The 14,499-nt window shown below is 39.1% G+C and overlaps 1 pseudogene; it reads right to left on the bottom strand.

Moving 5' to 3' along the window:
- Positions 1-518: 518 nt before the first annotated feature.
- On the bottom strand, positions 519-896 carry LOC128590823 (protein C19orf12 homolog; annotated as a pseudogene).
- Positions 897-14,499: the final 13,603 nt, after the last annotated feature.

Below are 14,499 nucleotides of genomic sequence, written 5' to 3'. Positions count from 1 at the left end.
GCAGTCACTGGTGTGCTCTAGAAGCAAACACGATTCCAGCATGGGCCCCTGCAAGGCCCTGAGACCCCAAGGCCTTAGGGTGGGATGGGGTCCCGTTCTGCAACAGGTGCTTGCAAGAGGAGTTGTCTTCACAAGATGCAAAGGCCCTGTGGCCGGGAGAATGAAGTGTGGCCAGAAAGTCAGCTGAAGCTGGTAATGTCCTCTAGACCCTACGGAGCCAGGAACTGCAAGCACGGCACACAGCAGGGAGGCCTTTGCTTGTCCCTGGGAGCTCTTCCCACGGCCACCACTGCAGACTAGTGCACATAGCCACCAAAACACGGCTTCTTCATACGTGATTTCTGGAACACTGCACAACACACCAGCAGCCTCTCCAGCGGGCGATTCCGTTCCAGTTTAAGGTAACACACTGGTGGTGTGGAGATTTCTCAGGGGGAGCTGCTGGCTTCCCCCACCTCCCCAGGCACCTTCCTAGATAGAATCATCTAAACAAAGCCCCACTGCCCAGCAGGAGCAGCCTAGTTGTCGTACCTGACCTTGGCCTGCAGCTCTTTGGTGACGCTGCTGTGGGGCCTCACCGCCTGTGACCAGCTGCACGGCGTCTGTCCAGTCCAGGTGCCTGACCATGGCAGTGGCTTCATTAAAGAGCTTCTGCTGCTCGGTGGGGGACAGCTCCATTAGGATCTGTGGAACTGGCTTAAACTGTCCACTTGTCATCCAGGCACCTAGCAGACCCCCGACGGCTATTCCTGGTGGGCCATTGACCAAACCACGACAAAGGCCACAACCCCGGTGACCAGGGTGCCCTTCCCTGAGTGGTTGAGGGCCACCTTCATCTTCCTCTGCTTGGAGATGGAGCAGAGCAGCTTCATCATGTCACCTACCACGAGGGGCATTCTGCCGTGCCTGGGCTGCAGGCCAGCAGGCTGCATGCTCCTCTGAGGTCAAAGGTCAGCTCTGTACCCAGAGTGGCTGGAGGGGCCCAAGGGCCACCTGCACGGCCCAGTCTCGCCAAATTTTAGCTAATTTAAATGTAAGTGGTACACAGACCTGGCTAGTCACTACTGTGTTCGTGCACCTCTAAAACAAATAGGAATTTATAAGTCAAAATATAAGTAGACCATAGTGTGCTTAATAAGGTTGACTTTTGGACTCAACAGTGAGTACCATCTTATTTTTATTCTTTTCCTATGAAATTCGCTCCTTGTTGGCTGTGGACTCAATAAGGAACACCCTTTATCCTTGAGGGGCGAGGGTCCAGGAGAGGGTCTGCCGCTCCCCCAAGTTGGCAAGAAGACCCGCTTCCTTGTGCTGCCTCCCCACCAGTACTCACGCTTGCAGGCCTCATCTGCTGCCCATTTACTTCTGTCCACCAAAATGCTGCGCACACACAAAATTAAATATCCTGCTCACCAGCCAAATGCTAAGGGAAAGATGCTTCAGAACTCTCTAAAACAATGATTATTTCTTTTTACTTTTTTAGATGTAAAAATCTGGTTTATTTGTTTCTTTTTCTTTTTTTTTAAATTTCAGGTTAATATGAGGGTACACACAATTAGGGTCATTTCCTTTTCAAAGTATTATTAAATGTTATCTACCCACTACCTTAGCATCAGCTTTCAGACTCTCAAACGTCTTAACGAGAATAACATGAATTTCTCAATGTCTACTCAAGTCAACATCTATCTCATTTAATCATCACAACAGTTCTGTGAGATAAATATTAATATACCCAACAGCCCTCTGCATTTCACAAATAAGGAAATTGTCTGCTTAACTTCAAGGTGGTAAACTTCTCTCACCTCTCTACCCTGTCATTAGTGTCCAAACCTGTCATTACCTTCTTTGTCAGCTGCATATTGATCTTGGTTGTGGGACACATCTACGGCACAGAAAGAGAAACAATTGGACAAGTGTCAATTCAGAAGAAGCCTCGGTAGAAGGACCTCACAGAATCCTAATCTTCTCTAGATCAATATCGGCAGAACAAGGAAAATGTGTGGAAGTTAAAACCCAATTGAACTTATTTGGATTAAAAATAAAATCTGATTACTGCTAAAGATAAACTGCTGAGACTGCATGTATGACAATAAAATTAGATTAATGAAAAGATGAGATTTGATTAACTACTTAGGATCATCCATCAAGATTTTGTGTGTTAAATTCCATTCTATTAGGTAACGAAAAAAACACCAACTTGGTATAAAATTACACTCTTATTATGCAGCCTTGCAGTACAGCATTTGCTGAGCACCCAGGTTAAACCCAAAGGTCTAGAAAAATGCTTTCTCAAAAAACCTGAAGCAGCAAGGGGAAGAAAAAAAATTTCATCCACCTACTACATAGTTCTCAAATTTATCTACCTGAAGCTGATAACTAGCAGTGAACTTGCATTTGCATTTGGATCGATAGGATTTCCAAGCTCTTTTAAGGAGAAAGATGTTATCAAGAAATTGTGTCTCAGTCTGCAGCGTTTCTACTTCTTCAACAGAAAGTAAAGGACAGAAGCAAGTAGTCTTTGGGTTTTGTTAAATACCAGTTTTTCTAAAGATGCTTTTCCACTACAGAATATTATTTAATGTGAAGTGTGTGTGAGTGGGCACACACACACATCTTGTATTATAACTCACACCCTTGTTCCACTGTTTGCACTATAGACGGGACCTACATTTTAAAAAATGTAAGAGAGTGTTAAGAGATGGTTCTTCCTTGACCATCCCCCTTAAGTTTTCCAGATGGCATTTATAAACATAGGTATAAAATGATCTTGTTTCTCAAATTGTATTTCCAAAATATAGGACTGCTTCTTTTCATTCTAATTTTCTGAATAGTGATAGGAAAGCATTTTCAAATATTACTGTCCTGTTTTCTCTCAGCACCCATGACAATGATTTCTCTACATACTAACTACTCTTTTTCCCTAAGTCTGTGTCTAGATACATGACTGCAGCTAGTCCTTGTTTTGCACCCTTCTTCTCATGTGAAGTCTCCCTCTCTGGGAGCACTGAGAGTCTGTCTAGGGAGACATTGCAAATGAAGACAAATTGACACTGTGCCTTAGGAGCGCTGGTCACAAATGCAATTTTCAAGAAGATGGTGACTGGCCTCCAAAAGTATTCATATCAATGAAACATGACAGGTGTCACCAAGAACAGAGATCCCAGGCAAGGGGAAATTAGAGCCTCTCATGTCCCTACTCATCTGTGGTTTCCTAATTGTGGCTGTTGGCATTAATTGATGCTGGTGCCATTTTTGATCATGTGGGGCTGTCTTGAGTGACTTGCATTTTCAAAGGGCTTGACATTCTGAGAGCCACAGCATGTTTGAATCAAATTTGCTTTCAACATGCCATGTTCAAGGATCTTCTTCCGAAGGTCATTAGTGAAAACATCCTGGGCAAATCCATTGCCCCTTGAAATTGCAGTGCCACCAAGGACACCATTCATGGTTTATTTTCTACAGCTGTGAGACTTGCAGAGAGAGCATTAACTCTCTGTGCAACTGATAATTTATCAGTGTGGCTGTATAGTTGTATAACCACACATCTATTTCTGATAGTGGTTTGTCTCCCAAGTGATACCTTCTATAGGTATACTCCAGGGAGGGGGGAAGCAATTGCATTTTATGCTTTTATTGGTTTGAATGAAACAAAAGTAATTTGGAGTTGCAAACAAGATTTCTTCTTTAATGGCAGAGTAACTCTATGATTTTAGATGTAGGACACAAGTTTGCCATAAAGAAAGAAAGGAAGCCCATCTGGTTTCTTCCATTGTTCTTAGATGTAGTTAAGAAAAGAAACTTATCCTTAAGTGCCATGTGTTTTTCAGGAAACACATAAATGCAGCTCCTTTAACCATGGGTGACCCATTGGTTCTATTGATGACGTATACAATACTCAGGACCCAGATGTGTGGGGGTGGGTGGGAAAATTTGCCTCTGCTCTGGAAGGTTCACTGACAGATCAACGCACATAAGGCAGATTAAAAGAGAAAGAGATTTATTTACTGTGTGTAAGGATTGTCAGTCTTTATACTACAGAAGTTACTAACTCATAGTTTTTCAGTAAGGCCAAAAATCAATCTACCTCTCTGCCTGCTTTCTTTCTCTTTCTCTCTTTCTCTTGCTAGCAGCCCCCACCCACCCCAGAGATCCCTTTCCACAAGCCACAGAGGAGCCCAGCAGACCCAAAGGAAATGTCAATTTTCTTTATAATCATTAGACCTATAAAACAAATCCACCTTTTTTTTTTTTAATCTTTTTTTTTATTTTTTTATTGTTGGGGATTCATTGAGGCTACAATAAGCCAGGTTACACTGATTGCAATTGTTAGGTAAAGTCCCTCTTGCAATCATGTCTTGCCCCCATAAAGTGTGACACACACCAAGGCTCCATCCAGCTCCCTCCGTCCCTCTTTCTGCTTCCCCCACATAACCTTAATTGTCATTAATTGTCCTCATATCAAAATTGAGTACATAGGATTGATGCTTCTCCGTTCTTGTGATGCTTTACTAAGAATAATGTCTTCCACTTCCATCCAGGTTAATAGGAAGGATGTAAAGTCTCCATTTTTTTTTTAATAGCTGAATAGTATTCCCTGGTATAAATATACCACAGCTTATTAATCCATTCCCGGTTTGGTGGGCATTTAGGCTGTTTCCACATTTTGGCGATTGTAAATTGAGCTGCAATAAACAGTCTACTACAAGTGTCCTTATGATAAAAGGATTTCTTTCCTTCTGGGTAGATGCTCAGTAATGGGATTGCCGGATTAAATGGGAGGTCTAGCTTGAGTGCTTTGAGGTTTCTCCATACTTCCTTCCAGAAAGGTTGTACTAGTTTGCAGTTCCACCAGCAGTGTAAAAGTATTCCCTTCTCTCCACATCCATGCCAGCATCTGCAGTTTTGAGATTTTGTGATGTAGGCCATTCTCACTGGGGTTAGATGATATCTCAGGGTTGTTTTGATTTGCATTTCTCTAATATATAGAGATGATGAACATTTTTTCATGAGTTTGTTAGCCATTTATCTGTCATCTTTAGAGAAGGTTCTAGTCATGTCTTTTGCCCATTGATATATGGGATTGTTGGCTTTTTTCATGTGGATTAATTTGAGTTCTCTAAAGATCCTAGTTATCAAGCTTTTGTCTGATTGAAAATATGCAGATATCCTTTCCCATTGTGTAGGTTGTCTCTTTGCTTTGGTTATTGTCTCCTTGGCTGTACAGAAGCTTTTCAGTTTAATAAAGTCCCATTTGTTTATTTTTGTTGTTGTTGCGATTGCCATGGCAGTCTTCTTAATGAAGTCTTTCCCCAGGCCAATATCTTCCAGTGTTTTTCCTAGGTTTTCTTTGTGGATTTTTATTGTTTCATGCCTTAAATTTAAGTCCTTGATCCATTTTAAATCAATTTTTGTGAGCGGGGAAAGGTGTGGGTCCAGTTTCAGTCTTTTACATGTAGACATCCAGTTCTCCCAATACCATTTATTGAATAGGGAGTCTTTCCCCCAAGGTATGTGCTTGTTTGGTTTATCGAAGATTAGGTGGTTGTAAGATGTTAGTTTCATTTTTTGGTTTTCAATTCGATTCCAAGTGTCTATGTCTCTGTTTTTGTGCCAGTACCATGCTGTCTTGACCACAATGGCTTTGTAGTACAGACTAAAATCTGGTATGCTGATGCCCCCAGCTTTATTTTTATTACTAAGAACTGCCTTAGCTATTTTTCTGGTTTTTTGGTTTTTTTCTGGTTCCATACAAAACGCAGAATCATTTTTTACAAATCTTGAAAGTACGATGTTCGTATTTTCGTAGGAATGGCATTGAATAGGTAGATTGCTTTGGGAAGTATAGACATTTTAACAATGTTGATTCTTCCCATCCATGAACATGGTATGTTCTTCCATTTGTTAATATCCTCTGCTATTTCCTTTCTGAGGATTTCATAGTTTTCTTTATAGAGGTTCTTCACCTCCTTCTTTAGGTATATTCCTAGGTATTTCATTTTCTTTGAAACTATGGTGAAGGGAGTTGTGTCCTTAATTAGCTTCTCATCTTGACAGTTATTGGTGTATACAAAGACTACTGACTTGTGGACATTGACTTTATATCCTGAAACATTACTGTATTTTTTGATGACTTCTAGGAGTCTTGTTGTTGAGTCTTTGGGATTCTCTAAGTATAAGATCGTGTCGTCAGCAAAGATGGAGAGTTTGACCTCCTCTGCTCCCATTTGGATTCCCTTTATTTCCTTGTCTTGCCGAATTGTATTGGCTAGAACTTCCAGCACTAGGTTGAATAGTAAAGGTGACAGAGGACAACCTTGTCCGGTTCCAGTTCTAAGAGGAAAAGCTTTCAGTTTTACTCCATTCAGTAAAATATTAGTTGTGGGTTTGCCATAGATAGCTTCAATCAGTTTTAGAAATGTGCCACCTATGCCTATACTCTTCAGTGTTCTAATTAGAAAAGGATGATGGATTTTATGAAATGCTTTTTCTGCATCTATTGAGACGATCATGTGATCTTTATTTTTGCCTCTGTTAATATGGTGGATAACGTTTATGGACTTGCGTATGTTAAACCAGCCTTGCATCCCTGGGATGAAGCCTACTTGATCATGATGTATGACTTTTTTGATGATAAGCTGTAATCTATTGGCTAGGATTTTGTTGAGAATTTTTGCATCTATATTCATGAGTGAGATTGGTCTGAAATTCTCCTTTTTGTTTGGGTCTTTTCCTGGTTTTGGTATCAGGGTGATGTTTGCTTCATAGAATGTGTTGGGGAAGATTCCTTCTTCCTCAATTTTTTGGAATAATTTCTGCAGTACAGGAATAAGCTCTTCCTTGAAGGTTTGATAGAATTCTGGTGTGAAGCCATCTGGAGTAGGGTATTATTTGGTTGGAAGCTATTTTTTTTGTTTCTTTGATCTCAGTGCTTGAAATTGATCTTTTCGGGAGCTCTATTTCTTCCTGGCTGAGTCTGGGGAGAGCATGTGATTCCTAATATTTATCCATTTCCTTCACGTTGTCAAATTTCTGGGCATAGCGTTTTTGGTAGTATTCAGAGATGATCTCTTATATCTCTGTTGGATCAGTTGTTATTTCCCCTTTATCATTTCTGATTGAGGTTACTAGAGATTTTACTTTTCTATTTCTTGTTAGTCAGGCCAATGGTTCATCTATTTTATTTATTTTTTCAAAAAACCAACTTCTCGTTTCATTAATTTTCTGAATGATTCTTTTGTTTTCAATTTCATTGATCTCTGATTTGATTTTGGATATTTCTTTTCTTCTACTGAGTTTAGACTTAGATTGTTCTTCTTTTTCCAATTCCATAAGATGGCTTGTGAGATTGTTGATGTGCTCTCTTTCTGTTTTTCTAATGTAGGCATCTAAAGCAATGAATTTTCCTCTCAAAACTACTTTTGAAGTATCCCACAGGTTTTGGTAGCTTGTGTCTTCATTGTTGTTATGCTCAAGGAAGTTAATGATTTTCTGTTTTATTTCTTCCTTCACCCATCTGTTATTCAACAGAAGACTGTTTAATTTCTATGCCTTTGTGTGGGGTTGAGCATTTTTGTTAGGGTTGAGTTCCACCTTTAGTGCCTTATGGTCTGATAAGATACAAGGTAAAATTTCAATTCTTTTGATTCTGTTGATATTTGTTTTTTGTCCCAGGATATGATCAATTTTGGAGAATGTTTCATGGGGTAATGAGAAGAATGTATACTCTTTATCTTTGGGGTGGAGTTTCTATATACATCTATCAAGCACAGTTGTTCTAGGGTCTCATTTAAATCTCTTATATCTTTGTTTAATTTGTGTTTAGAGGATCTGTCCAGCTCTGTAAGAGGAGTGTTAAAGTCCCCTGTTATTATGCTATTACCAGATACCATATTGCTCAGACTGAGTAAGGTCTGTTTCAAGAATGTGGGAGCATTTAAATTGGGTGCATAAATATTTAGAATTGAAACGTCTTCTTGTTGTATTTTTCCCTTGACCAATATAAAGTGACCATCTTTGTCTTTTTTGACTGTAGTTGCTTTAAATCCACATGTATCTGAAAATAAGGTTGCAACTCCTCTTTTCTTCCGAATTCCATTTGCCTGAAAAATTGTCTTCCAACCCTTGACTCAGAGTTTTAATTTCTCTTTTGAAGCCAGGTGTGTTTCTTGCAGACAGCAAATGGATGGCTTGTGTTTTTTAATCCAGTCAGCCAATCTATGTCTCTTCAGTGGGGAATTCAAGCCATTAACATTTATTGAGATAATTGATAAGTGTGGTAGTATTCTATTCATCTTATTTTGTGAGAGTCCATTGCTTAGTTTTATCTTTTGCATCAGTGTGGAGGTTAGGTTCTGTCCTTTAATTTCTGAGTTCTTACTTTGCTGCTGATCCATTGTGGTGGTCAGTGTGCAGAAGAGGTTGAAGTATTTCCTGTAGAGCTGGTCTTGTTGTTTCAAATTTCCTCAATGTTTGTATATCCGTAAATGATTTGATTTCTCCATCAATTTTGAAGCTTAGCTTAGCAGGGTACAGAATTCTGGGCTGGAAATTGTTCTGTTTAAGTAGATTAAAGGTAGATGACCATTGTCTTCTTGCTTGGAAAGTTTCATTAGAGAAGTCTGCGGTCACTCTGATGGATTTGCCCCTGTAGGTCAACTGGCACTTACTCCTGGCAGCTTGCAGAATCTTTTCTTTTGTCTTGACTTTGGACAGGTTCATCACCATGTGTCTTGGAGAAGCTCGGTTAGAGTTGAGGCGACCTGGGGTCCGATATCCCTCTGAAAGCAGTGTGTCAGAATCTTTGGTGATATTTGGTAAATTTTAATTTATAATATTCTCTAGTATGGCTTCCATTCCTCTGGGGCATTCTTCTTCCCCTTCTGGAATTCCTATAACTCGTATGTTGGAACGCTTCATAAAGTCCCATAATTCTGACAGTGAACGTTCTGCTTTCTCTCTCTTCTTTTCTTCCTCTTTTATTGTCTGAGTTATCTCAAGAACTTTGTTTTCTATCTCTGAAATTCTTTCTTCTGCATGGTCTAACCTGTTGCTGATACTTTCTATTGCATCTTTAAGTTCCCTAATTGACTATTTCAATTCCTTCAGCTCTGCTATATCCTTTTTATATTCTTCATATCATTCATCTCTTATTTGATTCTGTTTTTGGATTTCCTTTTGGTTATTTTCCACTTTATTAGCAGTTTTCTTCATTTTTTCCGTCATTTTTTTCATTGTTTTCAACATGTGTATTCTAAATTCCCTTTCTGTCATTCCTAACATTTCTTTATAGGTGGAATCCTCTGCTGTAGCTCTGTCCTGGTCCCTTGGTAGGGTTGTTCTGGACTGATTCTTCATGTTGCCTGGAGTTTTCTACTGATTCTTCCTCATGAGTGATTTCTTTTATCTGTTTCCTTGCCCTAATTTTCCTTTCACTTCCTCTTGCTTTTTAAGTTCTCGTGGACTAAGGGTTAGATGAGTCCTTTTGGTACAGGACCAGAAGGGTGAGAAGGTTGAAGAGCAGAAAAGGGATGAAAGAAAGGAGGACCAAGTGAAAAAAAAAATAGAGAAAGGAGAGGGGGTGGGTGAAAGGAATATTGACAAAAAGAAGAGAGGCACAGAAAGAGGGAGACAGAGCAATATATGTGTACAGTAGGGTACTTTGACACAACCTGAAAAAAAAAACCACCTTCTGGGCGTGCCCAGTTGGGTGGTTCCATTGAGGTCAGCAGCTCTTTGCTAACCTGATCAGACACAGTACCCCACCACCACCAAGTAGAGAGGAAAGACAAAAATGCTATAAATCAAACCAAAACAAGCAAACAGAAAACTTTACGGTATTATATTGGGTGTGAAACCAAATAATAGCAGTAGAAACACTAGCAAAAATGAAGTTCTAATTATTAAAAAAGGGACCAATGGGAAATTATAATTAAACTAGAAAAATTGAGAAAGAAAAAAGATCTGTACGGAAAAGGTTAAAATTAAAAAACAAAACAACATCAACAAAATCAAAATAAACAAAAAACAACCAAACCAAAAAAACAAAAAAATAAAAACAAAACACAACCAGAAACAAAAGCAGTATGTAAATGTTGTTGAATATTGTCTGGGCAACACGTGGTCTTCTGGGATATGAGATGTTAATCACAGTTCTGATATGACTGGAGGCTGTTGATTTCTCAAACCCCAGCGGGTAGACACCCTAAATCTCTCTTCAGCCCACTTAAAAGGCACTTTGAACTTGTAAACTTGCTGAGCAGAAGCTTTCCCAGGAGAGTGCTTGTCACTGGAATCACTGCTGAAGTGGCTATGCACTTACCCAGTGTGCCAAAACCGGTCTCACTCTGCCCCTGAGGGTTAGGGCTGTAAGGCGGCTCAGACCCCACCCTTAGGCTACTCGGTCACTGGGTTACCAGCTCCCACCCAGTTCTAGCTCTGCGATCCTGAGAGCGGAGTTTGCCGGGGCAGATCGCTCACAATGGCTCCCTGTGGCCCACAGCCAAACACTATTAGTTCTGTCTTGCTCAGAGGCTCAGACTAGGGCCCTAGACAATGGCCAAAGTTCTCCACCCTCCCGCTAAGGCTCTCCCCAAGGCAGTTCAACTGAGTGCCAAGTCCAAAGACACCAAAAGAGTTCACAGATAAGGCCTTTCTGGTTTGCAGTCTCGTTGCTACTGAACTTACAGTTGCGGGCGGGTTTAGATGGATTGAACACACGCGACCACTTGCTGTTTTTTCTCCTCTTGGGGTCCAGAAGTCTCTCACTGACTCTCTGTATCCTCAAATGGGTGATGATAGGCAGATGCCACCAGCCAGAGATGCCTGGAGTCCTATCTCCCCAGACTCACAATGCCCAGATGCAAGGAAGCTGTTACTTGGCCGCCATCTTTCTCTCCTCCTCCCCAAATCCACCTTTTAGAATTTCTTTCTGAAAAGCTCCTGGATGACTGATAGAATAGGAACATCAAGCCTCAGGATTGGGAACACCTGAAAAATGTCTGTCTTCAACCTCGCCAGAGGAAATGTAGAGGGCTAGTTTTTGTAAGACCTTGTGAATTTGGCAGCACTTACCTTTCTTTGTCCCTCTTAAATTTACCACCTGCTTGACCTCAATTGAGGAAATTCTTTTTTTCTTTGAGATGCCACATTATTCCCTTGGTTATACTCCCTCTTTCCCTCTCTTCCTCTCTTCTCTATTTCTAAGATAAAATAAAATCTTAGCCTAGAGAAATTCTTTTCTAGTCCCACCTAGAGCACCTGAGCATTCTACCCTAACAGTGAGAGGGATTACCCATTATCCCAGTGGGGTCCAGAAATTTATATACTCTCATTTCAGAGGGGAGGGGAAGATGAAGAATATAGATAATTCTATTGAGGGATAATAAACAGTTGCTAGAGAGGATAAATAGATATTTGGGGAAATAAATGGATAAGGGAAACAGCCTTGTAAATAATCTCTTTGGAAATTAGATTAACCTGAGAAATGGGTATTATATTTAAAAAAATTTGAGCCTGCTCTGGTTATATTCATGGTTGGCTTTCCTGTAATATATTGAGATAATGGAGAAGGGAAAGAGAAGTCACTTTTTTGTGTGTATGTGTGATGGGTCAGAATTATTTTTTTTTTATTAAACAGATATAAAGCTCTTTCCAAAGCCTGTTGATTGCTAAGGGCCTTTAATTCAAAATACTCTTTATACCAAGGAGTCATATTTTGGGTGAAATTTTCTGAGCTCCTTCACAGAGCAGTGGCTTGGTTCCTTGTGTCTGTGCAAGAGCTTAGGGATTAACATCATTTCAGCATGGAAAGCTTCAGGATATAAATGAAAAGTTGGGATCCTAGGTTACCATGATGTGTGTCCTTGGCCACTGGCTCTGCATTTCTAATCTGTTATGTTTACCATTTAAGATAATAAAGAATAATAGATAAATCCCTCAACAGCAACAAATCAATTACCAATGTCCTTTTATTATCATTATCATTATTTATTATCAGTATCATTATATAAAACATTACATTTTCTTCACACATTTTGATTAATCAGAAATATCTATCTACTTTTGTATTATATTTAACACAAATATATAACATATATTGTGACATTTGGGTGTGAACTTGTCTGAGAGTTCAATTGTGTCAACACTCATTTTAGACGACTTTTCTTAATAGTGCTTTGCGTCAGAACATTATCGGGCAAAGAGGGGCTGGCTGCTTGTCATGTCCCCATATCCAGAGATGGGGTTTAGTTTCAAACAAGCTTTATTTTCAGAAGGCCAGCAATTCTGGAGAACTAAAAGAGTAGTCTCTGAGTTCTGTTCCAGTTCAGTTACAATTCTAATAGTTTTTATAATGGGAATACAAGGAAACAAACCTAGAACATTTTAACTTTATCTGATAGGAAGTAACATCAAAGTAGTCTCCATTCTCACAATGCAAAATATTTAAGCAACAGAAGGAAATTTTCACTCACCAAAATATCTAAGAGAATCATTAAAACATCTTGTCAACAAAGTAACCTTTCTTTACTGATATCAAAACATCTACTGTCTATGTGTGTCTACTTCCTCAAATCTCCTGAGACAAACATCCTCACAGACATGGAGAAACCTCAACTAGATGATCACAGAAGGTGTGTGAGGAAGGATGAGCAGACTGAGTCAGCTTTACCTTAGCTTCTCAGACTCCATTTTATAGCCACTTTTCTGGCATCAAGAATAAGTAGACATTTTAGCAAATCGCTTTTGGGACAAAGTATATATTTTGTGAATGTATAAAGTACAAATTTTGGCATCCAGCTAGTTAAAAATTATATAAATACAGAATATTATTCACCTGTATGGGAAGACAGGGACTGTGAACAGACAGCACAGTTTGAACCTCCAGTTCTCCTAGAGAGACAATAATCTGGCTGACATGATATGCATGACATTTCTTTTTGAGTGAAGTCTACAAATTTCTTTTGAAGTTCCACTAGGTGATTTGAGAAAACCAGTCCCATCCTCAGCCATCACAAATGCATTTGTGCCTAAAATCAGTGATTGTTTCTAAAGACTTTCAGGTTCCTTTTTCTGGCCTGTCTTCCTATCCAATAGTAGCTGCTCTTGAGAACTTTCTTTTTCCTTTCCTTCCTTGGGTAACTAAGCAGGAAATATTAAATTCCTTTAATGAAGAGGTTTCCAAGAGACAATATGAGAGTACACTTAAGAAAAGAAAATCAGTGCCAAACAATTTTTTAGGCACCTTTGCTTGAGGAAAATAAGGCCCTCAAAACCATCTTAAAGCATAGAATGGAGATTTTGAGAAAGGTAAGATGTTATTCCTTTTCAAATTATTTCTACTCTTCCCTTTGCCCTCAGGTAAAGCAAACACATAGTATGACAAAATATTAAAGTATATATTCTCTTTAAAAGTGATCAGGAAGAGATAAATTCTTTAGGGAGTAAATATCATCCAAAGAACAACCTCATTACTCAATCCTGTGGAGATAAATGAGCTTTGTGATAAGGAAGCAAGTGCACATCTGGGTCCACATGATGTACACTCTAAACTTTTTTTTCTTAAATATAGGAAGCCCATGTTCCCTGAATATCATTGTTTATATAGCCTTATTTATATGATATATCATTTTATAGCATTATATTTTAAAATTTGAAACATATACACACAAAAATGAATTGAAAAAAGATGGGGTAAAAAATAAGTAAATATAGAAACTTTGGTTATTTTACCACTGCAGCTAGGTATATCATCTTGGATACATCTTGTGTGCATTCTTGGAAGGTACACACATCCCACTTATTTTGGAGCACTGATTACTAAATCTTTTCATTTTAAGGGAACCAACTTTAATTTTGAATACTTTATATGCACTATGGCTTTTGTAGTCTGTAGGTAATAATGGATGTACAATGATTGTTTGCCACTGATAAAATAACATTTTATTTCTTCCAAATGTTTTTTGGTAGCACAGACTCAACTGTGAAACTTTTACTCTCTCAGTAATATAAAAACTCCATCATGTAACTTGTATAAGAAAACTTCTTGGGAAAAGATACACAACTAAATGTTTCTGAGTAGAATGCAAAGACTCTGACCATTGCAGTCTGGAAGGACCCTTAGGTGAAATATGATCCTGCTCCCACATCATAAATGGACAGATACCCTTAGATATTCCCAGGACAACGTGAGAGTAGCAGAGCCCAAAGCAGGCAAGGTCATGTATAAGAGAGCTCATGTTACTAAATGATGGCCTTAATTGACTTTGCCAAACATATGTAAAGGGTGAGCACAAAGGCAGAATGTGGCACACAGGTAAAATTGTGGCTTGCTAAATTCTTTAGCAGTAAAAACAAATTGTGGTAATAGGAATCAGAGGATTTATGACTTGGAGGAGACACAGAAGAATTTTCTTGGGTGATTAAATGTTCTAATTCTTGATTGGGTTGGTGGTTACATGAGTATATATATTTGTCAAAATTTATTGGACTATATACTTCAAA

Source organism: Nycticebus coucang, chromosome 7 (assembly GCF_027406575.1).
Source record: "Nycticebus coucang isolate mNycCou1 chromosome 7, mNycCou1.pri, whole genome shotgun sequence".
In the NCBI taxonomy this organism is placed as follows: domain Eukaryota; kingdom Metazoa; phylum Chordata; class Mammalia; order Primates; family Lorisidae; genus Nycticebus; species Nycticebus coucang.
This window is presented reverse-complemented; position numbering and strand designations above follow the sequence as displayed.